Genomic DNA, 15,329 nt, shown 5'->3' with positions numbered 1-15,329 from the left:
ATCACTCCACCTCATCTTCGGACATGTGGCGTAAAATGAAGTGGCTTAAAGGGCATCATGTTAGATCGACTGGATACATGGTAAGTAGAGATAGGGCGGAGGCTTTACTTGTAAATCTAGCGCCTATGTATGTGTGCCCTGCACAACCTACCTTTTCGTCCAGGAATACTAAACTAGAATCAGCAATAACTATTCAAGAACTAAATAATTCTATTAAAAAATCGGATACTGCCCCGGGGTGTGATGACATTTCATTTTCAATGATGCGACACTTACCGATGGTGGGGAAGCTTTTATTACTTCAATTATACAATGCCTTTTTATTAACTGGTTTTGTGCCCTCCCAATGGCGTACAGCAAAGATAATTCCTATTCCTAAACCTAACTGCGAAGTCAATACTCCGCCTGCATTTCGTCCTATCGCTTTATTATCGTGCATTTGTAAAATTTTCCATTCAATTCTAAATAAAAGGCTAGAATGGCATTTTGAATCGAATGATCTTTTCTCCCATAGTGTTGTTGGTTTCCGTCGTTCTCGCGGTTGTTTTGACAGTCTTACATTTCTTGTGTCTCATATTCAATCCAGTTTCTCAACAGGCGCTGCAACTGTAGCCTGTTTCTTTGATATCAAAAGTGCCTATGATAACTTGGATATAAGTGCTTTGTTAAAAACTTTAGATGAGGTAGAAGCCGGGTCAAAAATTTGTAATTATCTTTGGTCGTATTTAAGTGAAAGGCGTCTCAGGATTGAAGCTGAGGGTGGAGTTGTGACGAGATCTACCGGACGGGGCTTAGCTCAAGGCGACCCAATTTCACCATTACTTTTTAACGTTGCCACGTATCAAATTTGTAAAAATATTCAGAGTGTTAAAATGTCTCAATATGCCGATGATTTTGTTCTATTTGCGTCATATAAATATTTGTTTCGTGCTGTACAGGATGTGCAATCAGCGGGAAACATTTTTATTGATTTTCTAAATAGTTTGGGTCTTTCAATTTCAACTTCAAAAAGTAAAGTGTGTGTGTTCAAAAGGGGAACTAATAGAACGTTAGTAGATTTAAGATTTGTTACCTGTAGTGAATGAAGTCAAATATTTGGGCATGTGGTTGGATTGTTCTTTAAGATGGAAAAAACACATAGAGGAGATGGTTGTTAAAGTGTCTAGGCATATTAATATTCTGAAAGTATTGGCTGGCCCCGGTTGGGGGATTCATCAAAAACATATAAGACGGCTTTATATTTCTCTCATTCGTAGCCGAATAGATTTCGCTTGTTTTTTATATGATAATGCAGCTAAAAGTACATTGCTCAAATTGGATAAAGTTCAAAACCAGGCTTTGCGTGTAATAGGTGGCTATATACGTAGTACCCCTATTCATGTTATGGAGAATGACCTTTGTCTTCCTCCTCTGTTTATTCGAAGAAGGTATCTGGCGGGGAAGTTTTGGCTAAAGTGTAGGTCGTGTAAAAATAGTTTAGCAACTACGGCGCTAAATGAACTGTTTTCACTGAGTCGATAAAGCTTCCCCTTCTTGTTCGATCGCAAGCCGGATTATCTTCGTTGAGTTTACAGAGTTGTGGTCGACTTGAGATGTTCTCGATGGACACTTGGGTTAGTAATATTAATGTTCAGGATTTTATTTCAGATACCATCCCGTCAGTAGATCGTGCCAAACGCACTTACCATCATCGTACTCTTGAGGCTATTTGTTCCCAATTCATCCTTAATAAATATGGAGCACATCATAAAATTTACACTGATGGCTCTAAATGCGCAAGTAGTGGTGGTGCGGCCGTGTTGGATTCATTTCTTGGATGCAGCCTTAAGTTCAAAGTTGATTCAGAGATATCCATTATGCATATGGAATTGATTGCTATCGCGGAAGCTTTGGCTTATATTCAATCTTTAAATTTCGGACATTTTGTCATTTTAACTGACTCTAAAAGCTCATTGCAACATTTGGCTCGCTGTGCCTCTCAAGTGAGAGGAGTACCGATTGCCTATAAAATTTTAGAGTTAATTTTGAACTTAAAAGCTAATAATAAGGAAGTAATCTTACAATGGATCCCTTCTCATATTCATCTCAAAGAGAACGATGAGGTTGATTTATTAGCCAAACAAGCAGCAATAGATGGGGTACCCTTGGAGGTCGCTCCATTGTACTCGGATCATTTTAAATATGTGAGGGATAAATGTCTATCCGATTGGCAGGAATATTTTGATGAACGATCGCGGGAGAAAGGAATTTGGCACAGAACAATCCAACCACATGTACCTCGGTACCCATGGCTTGATGAGATTGTATGCGATAGGAGGACGTTGACAACTATTTTAAGATTACGTTCGGGACATATTCCATCGAATAAGTTTGCACATTTAATGCAGAAAGCCGATTCTCCGTTGTGCAATGATTGTGGTATTGTAGAGGATGTGCAGCATATTCTCTTGGAGTGTGTTCGGAACGCGCAATTTAGACAACAAAATAATGTCTTCCGCTGTATTAACAATGTCGGTTGTGTGAACAGCATTCTCACTTGTCCCTCGTCGGCAGAGGTGCGGGTGCTGGTCAGACTGACCGATGTTGGATTACAAAATTGATTGCATTGTTTACTGTAGTTTGTACTTATATTTTTTATATTTAAGTGTTGATTGTTAATGGAATTTACGGGACGACGTGGTCGCTAAGCGACAAAGTCCCTTGAAAAATAAAGAATAAAAAAAAAAAAAAAAAAAAAATCTCCAGAATGTTATACGTATTTGGTAATAGATACCAATAAATTAAATTAAATTTAAAATTCAGTATTAAAAAGTTTGTTGTGATGGAAAATATTTTAAAGGTTAAATTTGGTTCGATTATCGAAAATGTGAATACCTACCTATTGTTTGTTTTTAAAATATTATTATATTGTTTCACCAAAATATTGAAAACTAAAATTTAAACTATAAATTATTAATTAAACTAAAGCCCTAATTAATTTATTAATTAGTCGCTTCGGCTTCGTCCATGTAGGTAAATACGTATAACACTTACTTATATTGTCACATATGAAATAAATAGCTAAATAAAATAGTAAAGATTGTGACTTGTGATGTAACTGTTTCTTACTACGATCATACCTATCTATATTTATAAATACATAACTGCACTTTTCTCAAACATTCAAAGTTGTCCTCTAAACCAATTCGTAGTATTAATACAGATAATTCAATAAACAAAACACATAGAAGAACAATATAATCGCGCGTTACCAACACAATAGTCCACGCTAATGTCATCCATTCATTGAACATGCACGGATATTTGATTTCAACACTTCAACCTGATCCAATTAAATCGCTTTTGTAAGCGTTAGAGATAACACGGATAGCATTGCTTCCAATTAGCCCTGTTGTATTTTTATTCTTGGCCATGATTGTATGCATGTAATTGCATGTTTTACGTTCCTGACGATGTAAGCAGTAGGTCTAATTCTCATATTATAAAAGTGTTTGTAAGAATGTAAGGATGTTTCATACTCTTTCACGCTAAACAGTTGATCATGCAATTTGGTACAGAGATAGATTACCTATAGTTGGATTAGCACGTAGGCTTCTTGGCAGAGGGTTAGACCACTTTAATCAAGAACAGCTGAATTCATTGTATTTATTTTATTGTGGATTTCTTTGATTTGTCTCTGCTTGAACTAACAAGACTCTAATTTTGAATAGTGATGGCAATATGTTTTCCATAATCTATTTATTTCTGGCTACTTGATGACTAGATACTACACCTATAAAACTTCACGCAACAGGCTATCATCTACAACTTTAAATAAATCTATCAAAATTAAATTCCAATTCAGTATAAGGTATATCTAACTAGCCGCAGATCCTGTCGAGGCAGCTATAATTGAATCCCGTCACAAAGGGCTTTCCTACCCAGACATAATTTCTTAAGGGACTGCTATATTGTTTTGTTTATAAAAGATTTTATTCGCCTGTGTTTCTTGTGATATAATTTTCCTGGCGTCCCATGGGGTTTGCGTTTATTTATATTTTATAGCTGATTTATTAGTGGTTTCATTAATGGGAATCTTGACCTTCTAAATATATAGATACTAGCGGTTCGCCCCAGCTTCGCCCGTGGTACATATGAAAAATAGATGTGGGCCGATTCTCAGACTTACCCGATATGCACAGAAAATTTCATGAGAATCGGTCCACCCGTTTCGGAGGAGTGTGCAGACTAACATTGTGACACGAGAATTTTATATATAAGAGAGATAACTCAAAGGTGACTGACTGACGAATTGACACAGTGATCTATCAACGCACAGCCCAAACCACTGGACGGATTGGGCTGAAATTTGGCATGCAGGTTATGTTAGGATGTAGGCATCCACTAAGTAAGGGGTAATATAATAGGGGATGAAAGTTTGTGCCATGAAAATTTATCTTTTCCACGCAGGTGAAGCTGCGGACAACAGCTAGTTGTAGATATATTTTCATGTATCAATGTTTTGTTGATAAAAATTATTCTTCAAATCTCTTCTACATTTTAATGCGTAAATCGTTTAAACACAACCACGACGACAAGTGATATAATAATAAGAGTTAAAATAATTTAAGGCGCGCGTATTTCTTTGAAGCATACACGTAATAAAATTATTTTCATTAATGAGAAAGGTCTATAGCTCAAAGCGTATATGAGATTTACGCAATTCGTTTGTATAAATGTTCTAAAATCTGTATAATATCATAATAATTTTATTTTGATACGAAGAGTAAAGACACTAATAAATTTACTTTTCTTTCAATCGTTAACAGATAATATTTTCAAACTCAAACATTTATTTATTCAATTTGACTTCTTCTTGAAGCACATTTGAATCGTCATAACATATTTTTAACATTTACCAACGATTCGGAAAGCAGTATCTATGGAGAAGAACCGGCAAGAAACTCCATAGTTGCTCTTTTAAAATCATGTCAATATTACAATTTAATTTTAAATAGGTAATATGTAACTAAATAATATAACATAATAATATGCCAAAGAACTGTCCTGTGGTTCTTAGGCGCGGGACATATACAACCGTCGCGGCGCACATCGGGCGCACATCGGGCGCGCATCGGGCGCGCTGCCGGCGTGCATCGGGTGCGATATTGGCATTTTGTATAAAATAATGAAGAATGTTACTAGGTATGCCAAATCCCTTGAAATTGTGTCTCAGTAAAGCCTGTATGTATACAAATACACTAGTTTTTGTCGTAGTCAAAAATACCAAGTAGTTTTGATTTTATACGCATTCAAAGTTTCGAAAAATATCGAGTCCCGCTAATAGTCACGTGACCGCTTGTGACGTCACGTCACAACGCACCGCGCGGCCGCGTCCCCGCACGGTGTGTATAAAGCAAAATTACCAATCTTCTATTGGATGATACGTGTAATATTCAAGACCAAATCTAAAAAATAAAATATATATCAAACTAGATGATATGTTCAACGATTCTGTTTAATCAAAAACATAAAATATTAAAATTTACTCGATAAAAAAAAATTACCAAGTTAGCTCTAATTTCCACACTTTTACGTTTTCTACTTGGCATGGTAATACTTATTATGATTTTTTTTTTCATAAACAATTATATTTAAACATTTGCAAGATATTTGTCAATCATTTTGTGTAATTACTTTTAGTTTTGGTTTTATTTTTGGCGCTCTTTTTTTCTCGAGATAAACGTTTGGTTTTGTCACGATAAAAGTGGTTTATCGCAGATAAAACCAAAACTAAAAGTAATTACTCAAAATGCTCTGTCAAATATCTTGCAAATGTTTTAATATAATTGTTTATGAAAAAAAAATCATAATAAGTATTACCATGTCAAGTAGAAAACGTAAAAGTGTGAAAATTAGAGCTAACTTGGTGATTTTTTTTTATCGAGTCAATTTTAATATTTTATGTTTTTGATTGAACAGAATCGTTGAACATATCATCTAGTTTGTTATATATTTTATTTTTTAGATTTGGTCTTGAATATTACACGTATCATCTAATAGAAGATTGGTAATTTTGCTTTATACGCACCCTAGTATCAAGTCGGCAGCGCTGTAGTAGGTGTTATAGCTTGCGCAGTATTTTGATGGGTTTTCGTCCGCGAATTTCGTTAATAGTCCAATAATAGTAATTATTATTCGTTTAATAAAATAACAGTCATGCCAAAGTTTCATCTTTATTTAATAGTTTCTCAAAATATTCTATACGATTGCGTTTTTGCACTGCTGATCTCTGAGGTTTATCTTCATTTTCCAGTTGACATTTGAATTTGTGTGGAACTATACCCTGTTTTTGTTTAATTCTTCCCCCGACCAACTTATATTTTAGTATAGTTCTCCATATCATTCTCAACTTAAAACAAGAAAAAATCTTACTAGCCATCTACCTATACTTAGCCCATACGAGCAGAGCAGAAGCACAGTCTAGTATAGATTAAAACTTGTATAGAAAACAAAGGATAACGCAAAACAGCTGCAATGTTCTCAAAATATTATAATATGTAGCTTACTTCCTTTGCAACTATAAAAAACAACTAATCCGGCGAATTGGTAGTTGTATTTTTACATTTAGGAACTACACATGATTTTCTGGTATTTGGATTGGACATTTTTAAAAGTATTTAATTATAATTTCGACGGCGCGGGCGCGCGATCGCTAGCGGACTGAGTGAGCCAGATTGAGCGTGTTGTGGTGTGACGTCACAGCATCACCGGGCGTTTACAACTTGTTTTACTTCTAAATCGGAAAATAATTGACGTATCGAAGTAATTTTTTCACTAGTATTATTTATTTTTGACAGAGAATATGGAGTGCTAATAATCAAAATTAGTGAACATTCTCCATTTTGGAAAGGCGGCGCAACCGTGGCACAACCGTGGCGTGCCGTCTCGACTCCTGTCCAAAATTCTTTCATACAAAATGTATAAGAAGGACGTGGTGCAAAACAGATTCAAGAGGTGCGCTTATGGCACGCCCGCGCCCGCGCCGCTTGTGTTTGACCCGCGCCTTACGCGACAACCCTCCCTGGGTTTTCATCTTCCATATACAAATGAATAATATCTAAGTAGCCAATATTCTTAATAGTTCAATTAGTTCAAATGATATCGAGTAGGCATGAAAATTATATAACCACATTGTCCATTGAGGTTTAAAAAGATCTTAGATCATGGCATTTAATTTAACCCTAATATCACGGAATGTTTAATACAATTAGATAGTTCCTTTATTTCTACTTAAACGTATTATTTAAAGCTCCTTAGAATAATTGAATTATATACAGGGCTTCGTCTGGAATGATTCGATGGAGTGTCACGCGATTGTAAATTAAAATGTTTTTGCTTGGCTTTAAAATAATTTTAGTTGGAAAGTAGTTCTGCCTTCTAGTGAAGAACGGTCATCTTTAATATTATATGTTTTTTTCAAACTAGTGAAATTATTGTAGTAAAATTTAAATGCAAAAAGCTGAAATGAAATCTAATATCTATGTTATATAGAAGAGGAATATATTTATTTTACATTCATATACATGAAGGGGTGGCGGGTGAATTATTTTAAACTTTTCATGTATTTTGTTTTGAAATAATTAACATTAAATAGCTTGTATGAAATATCGGTGTTTATGTATTAATAAGATTTCCAGAAATCCGTTTCGGTTAAAATCAATCTAGAAGAAATAATTAAAATTCTCATAATTTAACGCTAATTATGTACCTACCTACTTTTATAAGCGGTTTCTGTTTATAAGCGGTGGAAATAAATGTATCTAATTTTTATGTGAATTAAATTAGAAAAAATCACGAGAAACAGCTCTTATTTACCTTAAACATATTAAGAAATCGTAATATCAAAACAGTTTTCTCATATTATTATTGAAAGGTGAAAACTGAAACAATCACTTAAAAGTTGAACAGAATTCTGGTAGCCGAATCGAAATGAAACATTTGACAAAGTTAAAAATAGAGAACCGTTCGTTATTTTTGTGTCAAAAAGAATACTCGGCTTTTTAAATATGAAAAATACGAAATGCGAGTTCGCGAAAACAAAAAGTTTAAATGAATCATTTTGTCGGTCTCTGGTTGGGACAACTGCGGAAACTACTTCTACTTTTGGCAATTTGTATTGAAATATATTGTCACGACTATATTTTTTTGGTTATAGCACACGTTATCTATCAAAACGACACTTTTTCTATCGTAATCCTTATACTTAACGTTTATAATTCCATACAGTTTAACACGTTCAAGACGGGGCCCGATTTTGGCTACTTATCGTTGGGCCGGCATAGGGCTTAGAAGACCTGTTGGTGAACTTCATTTACGGCCGGCATCAGGTGGAAAGGACCTGTTACACCTTTTGACATTAAAATCAAATGTGTCATCCAGTTGAAGACTTTTTTGAAAATTCTTTCTTGAAATGTATTGATAATGAATCACTGCATAACAACATTAGACCCGTTTTTGAAAAAAATATCATTAAAGGAGGTTAAATTAGTAGTAAAATTATAGGATCTTATACACCTGATCCCGGCACTAGTGAATATGATTGCTAGTGATGTCAAATGAATCGACTATATAATTTAAAAAAATCAATTCATTTTTACCTCAAAAACAGTATGCGCTTCATTATAACAGTTATGACAATACGAGGGTGAATCAAAAAGTTCTTGGAATCACTATAAAAATGTAAAATCTATTTTCCAAAATTTGTTTTTCTCTTTGTAAAAAATGTTTTTTCTAACTATCAAAAATCTCAACCACGGCTACCATTGCCGCATCATAATCGTAAAATTTTGTTAGATATATAATAATAGATATCAATACAATATCGCAACGTCTAATTATTATGCACATCACTAATTAACTGACCTGTCACCAAGGGCCGGCTATCGGGTTATCAGGCATCGGGTCTTTTAGATCCGATATCCGTCCTGCAAGGACAAAATTTCTTTGCAGGCCGTATCAGGTCTTTAAGATCCGATACAATATTTTTCCTTTTATGGGTACTATTTAGTGGCAGAATACCAGTCAATATATCTGTCACACTCTCACTACAAAAAATCCTAAAGTAAACTACCCCGGCCCATGCGATAGCAATAGAAATCTCTCTCCGGCCCGCGCGAATAGTTCACTTCAGGTGTTTTCGACCCGATGCCGTACTGAACGTGTTAAACTATACAAAAGGTAAATCGATAATGGATTTCTTATAATATGTATTTAATTGGTTTGTGTGTAGATCTTGTTTCATGATTTCTATTTTATGTAGTTTCTATTTTAGATTTCTATCAGAAGATAGAAATAGATAGATAGTCCAGAAGGACATCGCTGCAAACACTTCGTTTAGTATAAATCACAATAAGCATTTTTCCTTACCATTTTGATAACATAATATGTAAAAGTGATTTGTGTGTAAATCTTGTTTCATTTTTATTTTGTGTAGTTACTGGATCTTCTAGATCTCAAAATTTTTCATTTACGTATAAATCACAATAAACATTTTGCCTTACCAAGGCCTTACCATTTATGTCAAACAGTATACCAAAATCCACAATTAATACGTATACCCAAACTTCTAATAGCTCTATAACGGTTAATAATAATTCTTGCGGCCAGCCACTGGTTCGAAGAATGCACTAAACAGCCTTAAGGGCAATAAACAGAGGTTCAACGAGATAAGAGACCTCGGGAGGACATTAACGATGTTTATACCGCGGACGTGACCGATAAAGCACTATTGTTAATTTGTTCCCGGCTCTTTTATTTATAGTGAAATATAGAATCATGGTTCAAAGAGTAGATCTTTGGAGACATCAACATTTTAGAATTGTCGAAGTCATTTAATATTGCGTGGTATGAATATGTAAGTGCTGTTATATCCTATGTAGAGACCTGTGCTAATTGTTGTATTAACTTAACCGTATTTAAATCATTACATTATATTTCTTACGACTAGAACTTAGACTAGAAGTAAATGACCAAATGAACCTATTATGTTAAAAGGTCACCATGGCCTATATACAGCAATAACTACAACGAAACTTGTAGAATCGCTTTGCTGAAATTTTCTTGACTATTATAATATAGGCTATTTTCTTTTTAAATTGTCACATCTATTACGTATAGTCCATTTGTATCGCTGTCGATATAAGAATCTAGTTAATTTCACAAAATTTTGTTCAGCTTCATCAACATTCAATAATAATGAATTATTATCAAGCTTAGGCTATGTTGCCCAAAATGTTGTGAATACCTGGAATTGTGTATTATATATGTAATAACTTTATCATTAACTAGTTATGTAATATATCATGAAATGAACGGTGAACCTATTCTTTTTCTACGCTTATGAAATGAATATAATACCTTCATTGATATATTATGCAGAATCAATGTCGGACCTATTGTCAATGTTCTCTTAAAATTTTATGTCTAATTTCCAAACATTAGGATTCATACATTAATATGCCTATAATAACTAGCTTATGAAATCTAGCCATTGAAACTGTAGACACTCGATAATATCATGTTTTCAATAGTTGTTATTTATTTAATGGACATATTTTTATTGCTCTTACCTCGTATTATTATTTGATGTGGCTCTAATAATATTATCTATAACATGATATCATAATACTTGTTTCTATTATTTGTGTATCGTAATTGAGTACGATAAAGTAAGTTTTTAGCCTGTAACTTACGGGCAACAAATATAAAAACTAATATGTATGTCACTTTTAGAAGATTTTTTTTAAATAATGTGTTCTTAAATTAACAAAAATACGCCAATTATCTAATCGATAACCACAAGGTTGAATAATCTATGATTCGAATGCATTAAACTCATTTCATTATCACGTGTACGAAAAGGCCAACCACACAGAGCGAGCATCCTCGCGAAGCAATGACAGCGCGTAGCAACTCGATACGTGTAGACCACAGTAGACATAACTCGGCCGAAAAAAGCGCGTCCATCGCTTCACAAGCCACATTCACATACAATACCGAGCAGCCTATACACAAGACGTAGCTTCGCGAGGATGTTCGCGCTGTGTGAACCCGCCTAACTATTCCACACGGGTCGAGCATATGAATAAGCTATGAGCACACGAGTAATGCAATTTCGTGATGTATTCGAGTCATCAAAGCGAGTGCCATCAATCAATGATAGAAATTAATTAGCTATCTAATCGCTATCGGGCTGTTTCGGAAATATTTACACAGAACTGTATTGACACGTTTTGATTTGTAGTGACGTAAAGGTTAATTGAACGATTTTTCGAGAAATAGATTTGATTGGTTACGATGGTAAGTTTGTGGTAAGTTTTGTTATACGTAGGTATTTATTTGTCTCAAATATGTTGAGAAAATAAAAGCCTTATGATGCCTTAAAGAGCACGAATAAAATGTTTATTTATTGCATAAAAAGGCTTTAAATTAGCCTAATTAGAAAAGAAGCAGATTATAGCTAAGATTATAGCATTTATCATCATTGTAAACTTTACGTTACAGTCTAAAAACAAACTTCAGTTCTATATCTTTAAATCCTTAAGAAAATTAAAACAACAAATGGAGCAGTAACTAGAAAATCTTGTATATTGACTTTGTGCCGCCCCAGGCAATGTTTACCTTAAAGCGAACAGAATGCACTAGGATTGTTTTTCGTAAAAATATCAATGTTCTTTCGTACTTTTAATTTGTAGTTGTTGAATCGCGTTCATTTTGATCATATAAGTCAATAGTAGTGTTTTGTCTTTATTCAGAGGTTATGTAATCTGGTCAAATATTGTAAAAAAGATGGATATGATAAACTTCTATAATAAAGCAAACCGCTAAATATCGATAATCTGGAATTTATATAAGAGAGAATATTACATAGGCATTGTAATAAAACCTATATAAAGTAAATTAAAAAGTTTAAATGCATTATATTACGACTAGTAAAAAAACACCAATATAATAAAGACCGTTAAAATAATGTACGTATGAAATATTCCAATAAAAATCGGAGTGATGATTAAAATTTCACTCATTTTGGAATAAATTTTATCACTTTCAGAGCCGTTTGGAATTCGGAATCCTTAAATAATTCCGTTGGAATGGCAGCTATTAGCGCCTAATAAAATCTTACATTTTCCCGCTTTTGTTCAGTGATTTAAGCATTTGGTAAATTGAAGGTATATTTTTATGGGAAAAGGGAGAAAGCCTATGTTTCTTGGGCAATTAATGAGTATTTTCTATTAGTGATAATGTTGGAAGCGTCTGAGAGTCTTCTATTAATCGTTACGAAAAAACTTACTGTGAAATAATAAGCCACAATGATTATGTAATAGTAGGTACCTAGAGACTAAAATATAATCATGCAGAGTAATTATAATCAAATAAAATAAAAATAATGTTGTAAGCTATCAATAGATTATAGTTTATATATCTGTTATGCATAAAGCATATGCAAAAGGTCTATAAAGCGAGCAGCCTCGCGAAGCGTTTCCTCGGGAGGCGGTTCGATCTAATTAGACGTGGCTCTACGTGACTCACTACTACTAAATCTGAAGCTTGTCAAGTCTATTTATAACTAAAAAGCACATACTAACTGTCATTCGCAACTCCATGTAAGCCTTTTCAATACCCAACAATACAAGTACTTAGTTAAATGACGTTGACACAAATAATTTCTAAATACCGTCAGCATTCGCTCTGATTGGCCGCACATGGTTCCGCGGGTCTGAATGAAATCGTACTATAGTACTATAGCGGTTGGCATGTAAATACAAATTCTCTATTCTTAGAGTCAGCGAGCGTAGAATTGTTCAGCTTTTTATAATTTAGGAGCACGAAATGTAGGGCGGAGGGCTTTTGATAATTTATTTTTAGACGTGTATGTTGTTGTTCATTATTGGGACGTGTTGGTGGTCTGGCTGATATGGCTACAAGTTACAGATTTAGAAAGTTTAAGAGCTGGATACATAAAAAGGAATTAAAGTAAATAGTAAGTCAAACATTTATTTATTCAATTAGACTTCTTCTAGAAGCACGTTTGAACCGTCATTACATATTTTTAACATTTACCACCGATTCGGAAAGCAATCGAAAAAAATAGTACCTACGGAGAAGAACCGGCAAGAAACTCCATAGTTGCTCTTTTAAATCATGTCAGTTTTACAATTTAATTTTACAAAATATATCATATAAATAATATGCCAAAGAACTGTCCTGTGGTTTTTACGCGACAACCCTCCATGGGTTTTTATCGTCCATATATTCCTTAATACTGTAATAGGCTCTCTGAACTAGTACATTTTTTTTAAATATAAGTTTTAAATTTAGAACTACTAGTCCTTTGTGCAGTTCAAATATTATACAAAATAATATGATAAAAAGAAAGCAACAATCTTATCCTTACTCTTACATGTATAATAAAACCGATAATGTTTCTAATTAACCAACCTATGTGGCAAAACAGCCAACCTATTTGGTACACATTTAGATTACGCAACAAGTGTTCTATCAAAGTACTATGTAAGTAAACTCACGTACAGAAACCGAATATATAAAACACGTCAACGAAAACCAAAACCAAAGCACTAAGGCTTTAAGCTCGTAGACAAAACTCGACGCAATTTGCAAGACGCTGCTAAAATATGAAATAAGAGAAAACACCAGCTAGCGCTATTATCATATCTGATTCCGAAGAAATAAATCTGATAGTAGCGGCAATATGTCGTCTTAGAAAATATATACAGAGAAAGAATGTTCAGAGACTGTACTGAACCACACAATCAGACGTTTGCATTATGCATGAAACCGTCCCCGGGCGACAGATGTTAGGGTTCCGTATTAATATTTGAAGGTTAAATATTCTTACTCGATAAACATGTTTGGATTCGATTGTTATTCCGTGATCAATGAATTCGTTATTCGTTTAAATTTTTATGTGCTAAATATTAGGCTCATTTTTGTTGTGTTAACATATTATTGTAATGATGAGGACCTAATTATTCTCTATGTATTTTAAGGTTGTCTGGAAGAGATCGCTCAGATGAGCGATAAGACCGCCTATTGTGCTCTTTTATTAACTAATGTATTGTGTCCTTACTAATTGTACTTTTCTCTGTGGTGCACAATAAAGTATTTTTGTTTGTTTGTTTGTTAAATATAAATCAATTACTGAATGTTATTCTTTGTCGATAATGTTGTTGTAAAGTTAATGTTTTCATTGCATAAATTAAATAATAGGAAGGTAGTCTTCCTTGTTTATAATGAAAATATCAACATGAAGGCCACAAAAAAGTTTATTACCTACTACAATAATTATATACTTACCGTATTTATATTACAATATGTTTTACTATTTATGCTAAATATACCATACGAGTAATATAATAACATCATAATGTGATCAATACCTACTATTTTTCATATAATTTATGTATGTTTGTAATACAATCAGTCAAGGAGTTTCTCATGAGTTAGTTACGTAAAATTCAATCAATCAATGATGATTTAATTGAGTTTTTATAAGTCAAGTATCTTTGTGTAATATGTAAAAACTTTCAGCCACAAATTAAACGAGAGTTTAATTTTTAATCACCCTTCACGAAAGTCGACAAAAAAAAAGTTTAAACTCGTCTTTTATTCCATTACCGAAGTCTGAACATCCCTCAGCCATAAATTGAAGCCAGTATTGCTACAATGTGACCGATTCGAACGTGCTACCCAATCAATTATCGAACACGCGAAAGCTTTTAGCTAATGCAATGGACATATTTCTCATTAAATGAAAAGCTTAGCAAAGAATTTATGTTTTTAAATTACATTCTGGTGACGTCATTTGGGCAATTTAAAGGACATACACATGAGTAAATAAATAGTACAGATATTTACGCGGTTGTATGAAGCTTTGTTCTATACACATGTTCGTGATACATGATTGAGATTTTAATTATACTCTTGTTTTCAATGCATTCAATGCAACGGAAATGATGACAAGCTGATCAAAGAATTTTATATTATGTTTACAATTACAACGTGTTTTGGATGGTCGTTATTTGGGCCATTTAAATGAATCCTACTTATCTAGAATACAAATGTATGGATGCATGTATGTTACTCTTTAAAGCTAAAACAACTGATCGGATCTTTATGAGATTCCGTACAAAGATAAGGTTAAAGTCTGGATTAACACATTTATACTTTACCCAGGTACCTCGCGCATGACACCGCGGGATTCAGCTAGTGCTTCAATACAATTTAGGTATAACAATATATTTTTATTATCATCTCTAATTTAGGGAGCT

The sequence above is a fragment of the Colias philodice genome, chromosome 19 (assembly GCF_061535455.1).
Source record: "Colias philodice isolate Cphi_HAF_F1 chromosome 19, ilColPhil1 Martin Lab GWU primary, whole genome shotgun sequence".
Lineage (NCBI taxonomy): Eukaryota > Metazoa > Arthropoda > Insecta > Lepidoptera > Pieridae > Colias > Colias philodice.
The sequence above is the reverse complement of the archived record's forward strand: the minus strand, read 5'-3'. Positions refer to the sequence as shown.